The following is a 14981-nucleotide window of genomic DNA, read 5'->3' as shown; positions in this document are numbered from 1 at the left end:
TACAATTCACATGTTCACACATATATAGAACTAATTACAAATAATGATTAATGCCCAACAAACTTTGGAGTGTGCATGTTAACTGATACAAGCATAAAATGGTGAATGTATCAATTTGGGAATTTTAAGATACATTAAAAATTTAGAGAAAAACCTCTAGAATATCAACATCTAATTGGAAAACCAAGGTGACAGAATGATTTCTCTATGTTATTAATGGTATTATTAACATGAATTTTTTTTTTTTCATCAAACACCCTGAAATAAAATAAAAAGTCTTAAAGACAGGAGTTTCAATTGTGTGACTCAGCGTGATCTAATATAGCTCAGATACTGTTTTGCAAATAGGACTCAGTCATTCAGGCTGAGAGGTGATATATTTTCTAGTCTTCAATCTCTTCATGATAACCCAAAGCAACGCCATAATTCAACCAGCAATTGTTGCCAACCTTGACACAACTAATACTAACTAAATGAAAGCAGCATTTAACAGCTGTTCAGGGATAAGAGCTTTCTCTAACTACCACTGGGATCTAAACTGTGTGAGGGTGCAGCTGAGGTAAGAGGTGATGTTTCTCATTATCTTTAGAGACATTCTATTCCCCTTACTTAGCATCTTAGAATATTAATAATAGATGAACATGTCCAAAATTAACACAGGAACACTAACAGTCACTTATTAAAATGCACACTAAATGTCTTCACTTCAATTCATGAAATATGAACAAAAGATAATGATAAAAATTATGTGGATCAGAGAAAAGTAGTTTGTCATTTTGCTCCATTATTTTTTCCTTTAATTTTAAATTTCCTTTTATTTTTCTTTCTATTCTTTTTCTCTCTTTTTTTCTCTAGTGTCCCTTCTTTTCTTTTTTTGCTTAATAATAAAGTCAAAAAGGCTTAGCATGCTTTCCTAGAAAATGATTCCAGGAGAACTACTTTGTTCAACATCATAATGGGCCACTACTTTCTACAGAGAATGTTTTCTTTCTGAAAGCTCCACTTTTACTTTCCTGCTGACTACCTGCCAGCTAGCATTGTTAAAGAAAAGGAGATGAAGGATTAAAGTCCTCCACCTTCCCCCAAGCAGCCTATACTTAAAATAGACTTTTCTCTAAAATGAAAAGCTGCTGTCTTTCCTATGGAGACCAGATTTACAAAATGAGGGAAAGAAAGTACAAATGAAGACAGACAGATAAACAGCTTCTCTGGGTGGATTCTTCAGGATAATAGGCCAAGTGGGGAGATACCTATAAAAGAAAAATATCCCAAGATGATGCTTTGAAAACATCCAATCTGACCACCTTGGGCAATGAGGGACTCACAATATATGAGCAATTTAAAGAATGAATAAATATGAAAATAGGGACAGAAATACCAGGGCTTAAGTTAGCTTGCAGTAACTTATTTCATTATCTGCTTCCTGTCTCTTCTAAAACCTTTTCGTCTCCCTATATTCTAACATATCAATTAATTATTATTTCCTTAACACTGGCCCTGCCTTTCAGCTCTCAAAGCATACCTTCAGAGCATTTATTAGTTGCTGTTTTCATAGATCTGCCAGATTCAAACACATTTAATCAATACTTGATGATTGAATAATAAAAAGCATAACACAATTATCCTGCCTTTCTCCCAAAATCTTTATAATAAAATTAAGAAAAGGCATGAAAGTTTAATAACTCAAAATGTTTCTTGTATTCTTCCTTCTCTTTCACAAAGTCTTCTATAAATTCCAATTTTTCCAGTTTGAGAGAATTGTTAATTTCTCCACATAACCTAAAAACTCATTATTTTTCACAAAATTGGTGTCCAATCTGAAATTTAAATATTTCAAAGTTCACATGGTGTGAAGAAATTAACTGAGATAGGAATACTCCCATTAACCTCTAAGAAATAAGATAGTTAAAGTTTCATCAAAGATAAAAGTGTGAAATATATCAAGAAATTTAAAATACATTTTAAATTATTGAAGTTAAATTTGAAGAGAACATTCTACTCAATAATTTGTGGGGAATTTTAAGATATCACAAATTTTGGACTTATCTGCTCTTATGTTTTTGATTTTCTGAAGACTTATTTTTAAAATATAGAATCATTAGGCCTATTTTTGGGGGGGGTACAGTCCTTCTTGCTTTATCTTACTGGCCTAAACTCTGAAGCATTTAAAGAGGTGACCCTTTGATTTTTAAATAACTAAGTCATGAGAGACTTCCTCCCTGTTTGTGTTCAAAGGTTACTATGTAAACATACAAAATTATGTAAGTATAATAACAAATGATTAACACCAAATAAGCATATCAGGACTGCAATACTTGAATTTCAAATTAACAAACTTACAAAAATTTCATTACATGCTCATACTCAATAATTTAAAAAACCTTCTGATATAAAGAGAAATTTATCTTTTATAAATAAGCAATTTTATAGAAATGTTTTCCATATTCTCTTTCACTATTGATAGCAAAAAAAAAAAAAAAGAAAAGAAAATGGTGTAATCTTATTTCTCTACTGAGGTAAAGTGTACATGCAAAATATGCACACACTGTAAGGATACCATTGGATGACATGTTAGCTTTTCATTGCTGTGAAAAAATACTTGCGAAATCAACTTAAAAGGAGGAAATGTTAATTTTGGCTCCAAGTTCAGTCCATGGTCACTGGCCTGTGCTGGGATGGAAAGTCAGGGCAAAAGAGCAGGTCAGAAGTCAGCTGCTCATCTTATAGCAGCCAGGAGGCAGAAAGAAAGGGAGAGGAGGAAGAGGCCAGGGTCCCAACATATCTGTGTTAGTCAGCTTTTCATCACTAGATCCAAAATATCCAACAAGAACAACTTAGAGGAGGAAGTTTATTTGGGTTCATGGTTCCAGAAGTTTATTCCATGGTCTGCTGAATTCATTGCTCTAGGTCCAATGAGACAGACATCATGGTGGAAGGGTGTGGTGGCGAGTGCTGCCCCGTTCAAGGTGGCCAAGAAGCAGGGAGAGAGAACAGAGGTGGTACTGCAGGGAAGATGAACCCTCAAGTGCACATCCCCAATGACCCATCTCCTCCAGTCACGACCCATTGACTTACAGTTACCACCCCATCAGTCCATTCTGATCAGGTTACAGATCTCATTATCTAATCATTTTACTTCTGAATATTCCTGCATTAACACAGGAGCTTTTGGTTGGACACCTCATATCCAAACCATAATAATATCCCTAATTAGGCATACCCCTAATGACCTTCCAACTATATTATACCTCCTAAAATTTCTACCATCGCATAATAGTGGCATGAGCTAGGGATTAGTCTTCAACATGTGAAACCTTGCGGGGCATGCCAGATCCAAACTATAACTGATGAGTTTTGATAAGTTGATTTAACCTTGTAACTCCTATAACATTCAAATATAGAACATTTACATCACTCTAAGAGGTTATTTTATGCCTTTTCCACTTAATACCACTCGTCACCACAATTCTGGATGCAGACAACACTGATAACCTTTATGTCACTATGAATTCATCTGTATTTTGTGGAATTTTATATAAGTAGAATCATACAGTAAGTACTCTTTTATCTCACATAACTTTGTCAGAAATCTGAGAATGACTTAGCTGGATAATTCTGGCTAAGAGTTTCTCATGGTGCACTCAAGCTGTTGGCCAGATCACAATTATCTGAAGCCTTAAATGGGGTTGAAGAATTTGTTTCCAAAACTAGCTGGAGATTCCATTCTTTGATGGCTTTGATAGGAAGTTTCAGTTCCTACTCACATGGACCACTCTAATGAGCTGCTTCAGGGGTGTCCTTAAGACAAACAAAGTATATTTCTATAGAATGCGCTATTAGAAGAAAAAAAGAGTCTGCAATGCCCTTTATGACCTACTCTCCAAATCAAACATCCACATTTCTACATTAATGTATCCATGAGAATGAGTCTTGAAGTACAGTCTACACTTAAGTTTGGGGCTAGGGAAAGGGATTAAGCTCAATCTGTTGAATAAAGGGTAAACATTTTCTTGAACAACTATGCATAAAGCATTAATGAAAATTCATGTAAAAAGAATTGCATTTTTAATCTGTCTGGCTTTGGCATTTGTTTACATCTCCTTTGGGTAAATAACTATGAACAGAATTGCTGGATCATATAGAAAGGGTACGTTTAACATTGTAAGAAATTGTTAAACCCTTATCTAAAGTGGTTCTACCATTTTAGAATCCTACACAAAATTGACAAGAGTTCCTTTTGTTCTATAACCTTATTAGCAGTTGGTATTATCAGTCTTTTCAACTTTAGTCATTCTAACAGTTATATAACATTATCTCCTTGTGAGTTTAATTTGCAATTCTTTGAGGTCTAATGATTTTGAACATACTTTCCTATGCTTATTGGCCATCACATAATTTATTTATTGGATTTTTTTCTTTCTTAATGATAAAACACAGTTCTTTATAAATGTGAATATAATTTTTTTAGATACAAATATTGTACATACTGTATCCAAGTTGATAGATTACCTACTCAGTTTCTTAAGTTTTTCCACAGTAGCAGAAGGTTATAATTTGATAAAGTGAAATTTATGAATTATTTCATGTGTTCTCTGTACTATGTAAAAATATTTGCTAAACCTAAAATCAAAATGAATGTTATTCTGTGTTTTCTTCTAGAGATTTTATATCTTAATTTTTTTAACCAGGTTAAATTTTGCATATGAACATAGATAAGGCTGAATTATTTTTAGAAATCAATTTATTTTGCCATATAAAAATTCAATTATATTTATATACATAAAGTAAAAATTTACCATCTTAACACATTTTAAGTGTATAGTTCAATAGTGTTAATATATCAATAGTGTTAATATATTAACAGTGTTGTGCAACCAATCCTCAAAATAGTCTCATCTTTCAAAACTAAAGTCCTATATAAGTTAATTCACCAGTTTTTCCTCCCATAAGCCCAGGGCACTTGCCTTTCTATTTTCTGTCTCTATGAATTTAAAACTATATATTACTTGTCTGTATAGACATATTTTATTTTGTATAATGTCCCCTAGGTACATTCATTTTGTAGCATGTGTCATAATGTTGTCCTTATTAAGGCTGAACAATATTCCCTTGTATGTATAAATCATTTTTTGTTAACTCATTCATCCTTTGATGTCTACTTGTGTTGCTTCCATATTTTGGCCATTAAGAATAATGTTGCGGGCTGGGGATGTGGCTCAAGCGGTAACGAGCTCGCCTGGCATGCGCGGGGTGCTGGGTTCCATACTCAGCACCACATAAAATAAAGATGTTGTGTCCACCAAAAACTGAAAAATAAATATTTAAAAATTCTCTCTCTCTCTCTCTCTCTCTCTCTCTCTCTCTCTCCTCTCTCTCTCTCAAAAAAAAAAAAAAAAAAGAATAATGTTGCCAGGAACATGGGTAAATAAAGATCTCAAGAACCTGCTTTCAATTATTTAACTATATATTCAGAAATGAAATATTTGTACCATATAGAAATTTTTTTTGAGGAGACATTATACAGCATTTTAGAGTAGGTGTACCATTTTACATTCCCATATTCACAATGGTTATAATTTTCCTATATTCTCAGAATACATGCTATTTTCTGTTTTTCTGATGGTAGACATTTTAATGGGCATAAGTGAGATAAATAGATGTCTATCTCACTTATGCCAAGAGAGAAAGAAAGAAATTCTTTTTTTAAAAAAAAAGAAATTTAAAAAACCATCTAAATAACTCAAATAATAAATGAACAAATGAACAAGCATCAAGATAGTGCTAAAACAATTCTATATGCATCTGGAAAAAATGAAATTTAATCCTTAGTGAAAGAGATTTATTAGAAAAAAATGGATACCTAAATGCAAAATTGCTTTCAGATTTCACTTGCATGGAATATAACATCATTCTTTCACTTTAAGTCTCTAGATGTCTTTGCCTATGATTTATTTTTCTTGCAGGCAACATATAGTTCAATCTTTTTTTAAATTTTTTTTTAGTTGCTCAAAACATTACAATGATCTTGACAAATCATACATTTGATTCAAATTGGGTATGAATTCTTATTTTTCCGCGTGTACAGATTGAAGTATCACATTGGTTTTACAGCCACATTTATACATACATCCATATTAGTGTCTATTGTATTCTGCTACCCTTCCTATCCTCCCCTCTCCTCCCCTCCCATCACCTCTCTCTACCCACTCTACTGTGACACTTTTCTCTCTCTTTTTTTCTTCCCCCTCACACCATCTTATATGTAATTTTGCATAACAATGAGGGTCTCCTTCCATCTTCCCTGTGATTCCCCTTTTCTCTCCCATTTCCATACACCTCTCATCCCTATTAAATGGTAATCTTCTTCTCATGCTCTTCCTCCCTGCTCTGTTTTGAGTCGCCCCCCCTTATGTCAATCTTGTTTTTAAATCATTCTTCTAGTCCATGTCTTTTAATTGAAGAATTGAGACCAGTTGTATTCATTATATTATAGAGAAATGTCTTATTACTTCCTGCTACTTTGTTTTATAACTAGTCTTGGATTTGACACTATTTCTGATTTGTTCCTCTACTCTTGTAATGAGATTTTTTTTCTTCTCCAAGCTCTCCTGGTTATTTTTAATCTTCATCTTCTATGTGTAGGATTCCTTTATTTGTTTTCTGCAATGCTGACTTAGTAATCATGAATTCATTTAATTGATGTTTATCTTGGTAAATTTTTGTTTATTCTTCAATTAAGATGGACATCTTTCCAGGTTAGCCATTATTTTTTTTTCAGGACTTGGAATATGTCATTCCAATCCCTTTTGGATTTTAGGTTTTCTGCTTTAAATACACTGCTATTCTGATTTTTCTTTTTCTTTTTTTTTTTCTGTAGGTGACCTGGAATTTCTTTTTTCTTATTCTGTGTTTTTAGGCATTTTAATTATACTGTGTCATGGTGAGGTTTTCTTCTGGACTTGTCTATTTGGGGTTCTAAATCCCACCAGTATCCAGATATCTTTATCATTCTCAAAGATTGGATTTTTTTTTGGCTATTATTTAAGTAAAAAGATTATTAATGCCAATAACACATATTTCTGTTCCTTGATACCTATGAACCTTATTTTAGGTTTCTTAATGGTGTCTCACAGTTCTTGGAACAATAATTATAGTTTCTTATTTCCCCTTCAATACTGTCTGAATATTTCAGAATGTATGCCTTTTCAAATTCTGAAAGTCTGTCTTCTACTTGATCTAATTTAGTGGAGAGACTTTCAACTGAGTTTTTATTTCATTTATTTTATTCTTATTGTACATGTTTTGGAGATATAAATGTATATTCACAATAAGATACTGAAGATCTGATAAGATTTTTTTCAATCTTTTTCTTTGTGTATTTCTGTTTGAAGAGTTTCTCTGGCTATATCTTTAGTTGACTAGATGTCAATATCTATTCTACTGTAAATCCCATCCAGTGAATTTAATTTCTGATATTCTATTTTTCCTTTCTAGAAGTTCAATTTCTGTTGTTTCTCCATTTACATTTTTTCCTTATTTGGTTCATGTGTATCTTTTCATCACGGAGTATATTCATAAAAGCAACTTTAAAGCCTTTATCTGTGAATCCCCTAAATCCAGGAGATTCTTCCTAATTATGAGTTCAATTTTTGCTTCTTTGTTTGATTTGATGTGGAACATTTTGACTCTATAATTTAGACATTTTTGAGTAGAGAACTTACTTGAATTCCTTTAAAGTTATTGGAATTTGCTTTGGTAGATTATTATTATGGATCAGCCTGATTATTATGAGAATTGTTTTGTGTTTTTAGGGCAGGCCTAGAGTAATATTTACTCTAGGACTAGTTTAACTTCAGTAAGGTGTTTAACTGTTGGAGCTCTCCTTAATGCCTTAAAAATACACAGATTTCTCTACTTTTAGTGGGAATGTGAATGATTCCCAGGCTCTGAGCTCCAAAATTTGTTCAGGTTATTTACCTCTAGTAATTGTGTCTCCCACTCCAATAATAGAGTTTCATTCTTTGAAATGATTAGCATTCAGTTAAGGCCTGCAAAGAACTTGTAGATCTCTTTTCTCCCAAATACTAGTGGCTCATTCTCCTCAAAGTTAAATCACTACCTGTTCAACTCAGGCAATATTTGGGCTCTTTCTTCCTGCATTACATTATGGAAATTACCTTCAGTTAGAAATTTAGGGAGATCATAAGTCTTACCTTATTTGCTTAGCTTTTCTCAGGAATCATAGTACTTAACTTCCTGCTTCCCAATGTCTGAAAACTTTATTTTTAGATACTTTGCCCCTTTGTATCTTGTCATTGCAGAAGGCATGTAAATAGTATTTGTCCTTCATGGCCAGAGCAAAAAAAAAAAAAAATGCTACAACTGTTTTTAGTGAAATCTTGTAACTAGATCCAAAGTATTGAATAAAATTTATATCATTTGAATTTTACTCTCTGGAAATTTTCTAAGAAACATTCTTATCTTCTAATCAGAAGAAGGCACAGACAAACTTATATAACAATAATAATCAGTGTTTGTAACATAAAAACAAGCAATTAATTGTTCAATACAGGCACACCTTGGAGATTTTTCAAATTTGGTTCAAGACCACTGCAATGAAGTGAGTATCACTATAAAGTGACGAAAAGCTGACTAATGCAGTCATGGAGACAGCTCCCCTTCTTAAACCTTATGTACCAACATTCACCAGCTTCACACCTTTCTTCTGGAGCTTCCTAACCTCTCCCAGCCTTCACAGATTTGAAGAGATTTAGAAACTTTCTAGGGATTAGTCTTGGGGTTATGCTGTGGTTGATTTAATTTTCTATCCAGACCACTAAATCTTTCTTCTTAACAGCAATAGTTCTGTCTTGCTTTGTCATTAATGTGTTCATTGGACTAGCATTATTAATTTTCTTCAATAACTTTTCCTTAGCATTCACAAGATGGTTAAGTATTTGGCATACCAGACCTAGATTTTAGCCTAGTTTTGATGTCCCTTCCTCACTAGCTTAATCATTTCTAGCTTTTGATGTAAGGAGAGAGATATGTAACTCTTCTGTTGCTTGAACATTTAGATGTTATTATAAGTTATTAATTAGCCTGAAATAAATATTTTTGTCTCTTAAGGAATAGGGGGACCTATGGCAAGGGCGAAAGAAGTGGAAATAGCTAGGTTAAGCAGTCAGGACACACACAACACTTAGTAAATTTGGTACCTTATATGAGTATGATTTATGATGCCCCCAATTTTAATAGAAACATAAAATATCACTGATCACAGATCACCATAAAAAGATATGATACTAATTAAAAAGTTTAAAATACACTGTGAGAATTCGCAACCTGTGAAACAGAAATAAAATGAGCACATGCCATTGGAAAAATGGCACAAATCCTCTTGCTTGGTTAAGGGTTCCCACAAACCTTCAATTTGTAAAACATACAATATCTGCAATACAAAATAACAATATGTAATAAAACAAAGCATGTTTATAATGGAGATTATTTACACAAGTCATTATACAATTATGTAATGGAATAATCTGCTATTGTTAATTTAAGACAATTCATTGATTTGAATGCACAACACATTGTAGTTTTTATGTTTGTCAATATATATCCTAAAAAAAATGTCCAATCATTATCTCTACAATTTAAGAATATTGGTGACTATCTAATTTTTCCTTGCATCCTTGATTTTTGTTTAACACTTTATATTTTACTTTAATGTATTTATATTTTGAAAAAAAATTTCAGCCTTATTGACAATTCTTGACTGTTCCTTATAGTAAATTAGGAAACAAATAGACAAGAGGTCCTTAACTACAGTTTCCAAAAAATATCAAGGACATTCACACAATTTGTTTATAATTTATGTTTCCCAAGTTTCTAAATGAAATCTGAGCTTGTTATTGTTGGTAAGCTAATTTAAAGAAAAATATTTATGTGTATAATTAAATATTTGATAATTCAGTTGATAAGAAAACAAAGCTTTATAAACTTTAAAAAGAATTGAATAAAAAGAGACTTAAGAGGAAAAACTGTGGTATAATTAAAAACCATTAAAATGTAGATGCTGTCATTCATGCAGCCTGTAAAAAAAAGAATAAAAGCCACTCACCACATATTCACAGCATTTAAAAAAATAAAGCCATACTATTACAAAGAATAATACAGTGCCTTGGCTACTATTTGATTTGGTGGATTTTAGTTATAAAAGGGAAAGAGAAGGAGAAATATGCTTGATCTGTGGAAGAAAGAAGAAAAATGCCACTGCAGAGCACTTGCAGAATAATAATAAAAAAAAAACTTCATTTTCTACAAAATAAATAAGTAAATAATATCCTCCTATAATACAGCTAAGAACTGATCATTTTAAAAACACAGACATAAAAAAGTAGAATTTATAAAACAAATGATTCCATTCTCAGTTGTAGCCAGTATTAATTTTTAAATATATGTCCTGAAGATAAATTGAGGGAAGCGTAGTGGTACGGGTACATAAGAATACAATCGTGGTGTAGAGGTATAGATAGAGTCATAAGTGTGTGTGTGTATAGGAATGTAAGTAAGTACAGAATATTTTGAAACCATGCTCTTTTTTGTCTGTCAAAATTATATTGTATCATTCCATTGATAACTGTTTGATGAACTTTAGATCAGAGAAATATGGATTGAGCTCCTGGCCATTATATACTCCCAGTGTATTACTGAGAAAATTTAATTCACTTCTCTGTATCTCATTTTTTTTTCTTGTTTAACACAGATAGCATCTGAGCCTCTTTGTATAATTGAGGTGATATTTGATATAATACTAATGCAGAACCAAATCATACCAGGATTTCTGAACTTGGATTATTTTAATGATTATTAATTATTATTGGTTTTGTTTTATTGCAATTACAAAGTTTGCAAGCTACATGACTCTCATTTTTTTAATCATTTTCCTAATCACAGTAATGTTCCTTAGCTACAAATCTAAAGGGGTAGAACATTATGTAATATAGTATATCCTGCAGGTGATACATTGATTAGAATTACATACATGCAGCTTCAGCTTTGATTTAAACTCAGAGAGAATTAAGGCTAGGCTTGTAACAAGAAATCTCAGGAGCTACGTACATGACCATATCTCTCCATACAAACAGGTATGAAAAGACTGAGGATGTAGCTCAGTGGTAAAGCACTTGCCTAATAGGAAGGAGACACTGGGTTTAATGAAAAGATTGAAAAAAAAAAAGCAGAAACCAAAGAACAACTTCTCAGAGTAATGAAGTTAATTTGAAAGAAAAAAAAAGTAAATTAGAAGAGAGATCAGTTTGGGTTTTTAGTGGCTTTTTCATTAATACATCTTACTGAAATTCTAGCTATCATACAAAGGCTTACATTTATATATCAGGCTACATAGACACTTTGTACCTCAATGAATATAGTAAGACTTCTTTGATGCTAAATTAATTAAAATCATAAGAAAAAGTTTTCAAGAAGCTGTTGTGATATTCTCAAAGCTCTTAGTTTCAAGAATTATATTAATTGATTAAAGAATAAATAGAACATTTGGTGAAGGAATTAATTGATGATCAGTTTTCTTTCTAGACAGTCACTGCTGTGCTGTGAGAATAGTACATCTTTTCAGTGAAAAATTGGGAAAATGATAATTTTGAGTCCCAAGCCTGGGGAAAAAGAGTTCAGTGGGACCATGTTTGAAAATCTGGAGAATATAACGTGTGTTTTCTGACATTAAAAGGGAAAGGGACTGTACAGCCCTGGGGCATGCCATATAAAACTAATTTACAGAAATTTTGGAAGACTGTATTTTTAAATTTTAGGTCAGATATAATAAGCGGTATAAAGATAGAAGTGATTTGTTACAACTAGACATCAAATTTAATCTACAGAAATTACTCAGATTTATGTTTATTTCCTGTGAGATTAAAAACAAAAGCCCAAAATACAGATTCTGAAGTAATATGGCAAGAATATTAGAGAGAACATTAACCTTTCTTTTCCTGTAATTAGAAGCAGGGGCCTGTGAGAATGGAACTGTTCTTATATCTATTAGAAGAGCACACTTTTAGTAAAAGATGATAGTAAAGTACCTCCATTTTTCCAATATGGTATGTATAACATTTGTTGATTAATGTATTCCTATGTATTAAAAAATGCCAGGAAAAAAATTTAATTTCAAGATATTGAAATAATATTGGTGGCTATATGTGGGTTCAGTGGACTTATACAAATTTGCCCTCCAGGAATACTGCAGCCTTATGTTCCAGCAAAGAATATAAAACATTTGCTTAACAAGAATTTGGGTTGACAAAAAATCCTTCAAATGGAACATTTTAATTAGGATTTCACAATGAGGAAAACTACAAAACATTTTTATGAGGAAAAGAAGCTGCATTTTCTCTGTCTTTACAAACGCAAAAAAAAAAAAAAAATAGGAAAAATCCAGAAACTTGGGAGGAAGAGCAAACCTGGTTTTAAATTATATCCATTTGATGACAGTAAATATTTCCAAAAGCCAAATATGTCTATACATCTTCTGCATACTTTTAATATCTTTATCAGATATTACTTCTGTATAATATACCCAAATACTATAATCAAGGGGAAAGATGAGGACTGAAGAATTCTGAGGGCTGCTTTTTGCCTTTTTTCTTTGTTTGGAGTTTTGGCTTCTATTTATTTGTGAAAAGGTGTACCTTCAAATGGATCAAGAAAAAAATGTGTACTTTTAAGAGAGGGGACATAAAAACTGATTGCTAGTAGAAAGCAAAACAAAATAAGACAGTTCACAGTGTTCATTCTCCAACAATTCTGGCTACCAATTCTCTCCCGACTCTTATTATTCCTGCAATGGTACTCTGGGTTGGGCACCTTTCTAAGAACAAATCACCCTTTTTCACCTCCCAGTCAATGCACATATATATCTCCCTGTAGAGAGGTGCCTACACATACCACAGGTAAATATATCCACACACACATGAAATACCAAGTATCCTTCAAGACACAACTCAACTCATAGTTCATCCCCTGGAGCTGGTTCTCTCTGGTATTCTTTTCTCCAGACTTCAGTGTCTGTCTGAAGCTGTGCTCATCACACAGTTATACAGCTCACTTGTGAGGACAGAGGTTACAAATGTGTATGCATGGGTTGGGTCAGATCTGTTAAATTTCACATTTGGCTCAGAAGGTGTTGTTTACTTTTTAAATTAGCTGGATGTTTTTATATTATATGGCTTCCTATAAAATTGCAGATTTCCAGCTCTATGGGGGAAGAAAAAATAATCTGGCATTTTCATATGCACAATTGCCTATCATGAAAGGGCTCTCATGCACTAGTCAAAATTTGTTGGGTTCACCTCTGTTCCTTGTCTCCCCTTCTGGATTTGTCTTTTCTCACTCACATTCTGTGTGCATTATATGTTTATCACAGATAAATGTTTCTCTGTACCTCACGAATTTTTATTATTCCATCCTATGTATTACTTGACTTTGAATACCTCTAGATTGTGGGAACCTGAACATCACAGACAGTTTAAAAATACATGTCATTTACTACCACCATTATCTTTATTATTGTAGCCAATTTTAACCACAACTCCTTCATTTTCTCAATTCAAACTCATTTTCAATGCTTCTAAAATACCTATTTATCCTTAGCAATCCTTTCCTTGGCTGTTCTTCTGTTTAATGTGTTAAACATGTAATGACCAAAAGAGAGACTGTCAAAGTAAAGCTGTTGATAATTCTCAATCTGGATAATTAATCCATAAACAAATAAATTAGCCTAAACCATGTCTCATGTTCTTATCTTCCTTCCAGATAATTGGCTCCCTGCCCGGGATTGAATACAGAAGGCCCACAGGAGCACCAGAAGTTCTACCATAAGCTTCTGTAGTCAGCTGACAACCATAGGGTCCTCTGGGAAGTCAGAACTCTGTGTAATTGCCTGAAATTCCTTCAGGCCTAGCTAGGCTTGATTTCAGTGACTAGTGGTTCATTTGCTCAATCTGTCTGATAGCTCACCAGGGGAAAACAGGCTTTTCATCACTTGTAAAATAAGAAACATCACATTTTTAAAAATTATAATCAAACTGTCTCCAGTCTCTGTGAAAAGCACATAACAGCGCATGTGTTTCTGTTCACACACACACACTCACACACACACACACACTCACACACACACACACTCACACACACACACAAACACACACACACACAATAGCAGATATTACTGGATCAGCTAGTATATGCCCAGTCCTTTTTTTTTAAATTATCAATGTACTTTTATTTTATTTGTGTGTGCTGTTGAGACTCAAACCTAGCCTCACACATGCTAGGCAAGTGCTCTACCACTGAGTCACAACCCCAGCCCTATGCCCAGTCTTAAGTGAGGTGATTTTTTTTTTCATTAAACCACTCAAAACTCATGTCAGATATTATCATTCATATTTTTATAGATGAGCGAACTGAATTTTAATATATTATACATATTTCAATATATATTTTGCTTAATATATTAATTTTAATATATTAAGTGAAATATATTGCCTGATAGAATCAATGACTGAAATTATGGGATGCAAATTCTTGATGTAGGTCCAATGTCTAAAATGTATTGATTTTACTAAGCCAGTCAGTGCCTTCTCCTGAATGTTCAAGTCTGCTCATTCACAGAAATTACAGAGGAGTATGGCCTTAGCTAAAACAAAAGGGTCATGAGTCCATAGTAGATGAAAAATCTGAAAAGCATAATCATACTAAGAAGCACCTGAGGCACTTTACTTGGGAAAAAACCCAGACAAAAATAAAAATTGCTATTGCTAAATATTTGGGTAAGCATGAATTCAGTTGTTTGGAGGTGTAGAATTCTTGCAGTTTGTAAGAGGCTTTCTATGAAAAAATAACTTCATATTATAAATGCAAAATTACAAATGTTCTGAAAATAAATTTGTAAAAAATAAATGTCACTT

This window comes from Urocitellus parryii, chromosome 2 (assembly GCF_045843805.1).
Source record: "Urocitellus parryii isolate mUroPar1 chromosome 2, mUroPar1.hap1, whole genome shotgun sequence".
In the NCBI taxonomy this organism is placed as follows: Eukaryota; Metazoa; Chordata; class Mammalia; order Rodentia; family Sciuridae; genus Urocitellus; species Urocitellus parryii.
This window is presented reverse-complemented; position numbering follows the sequence as displayed.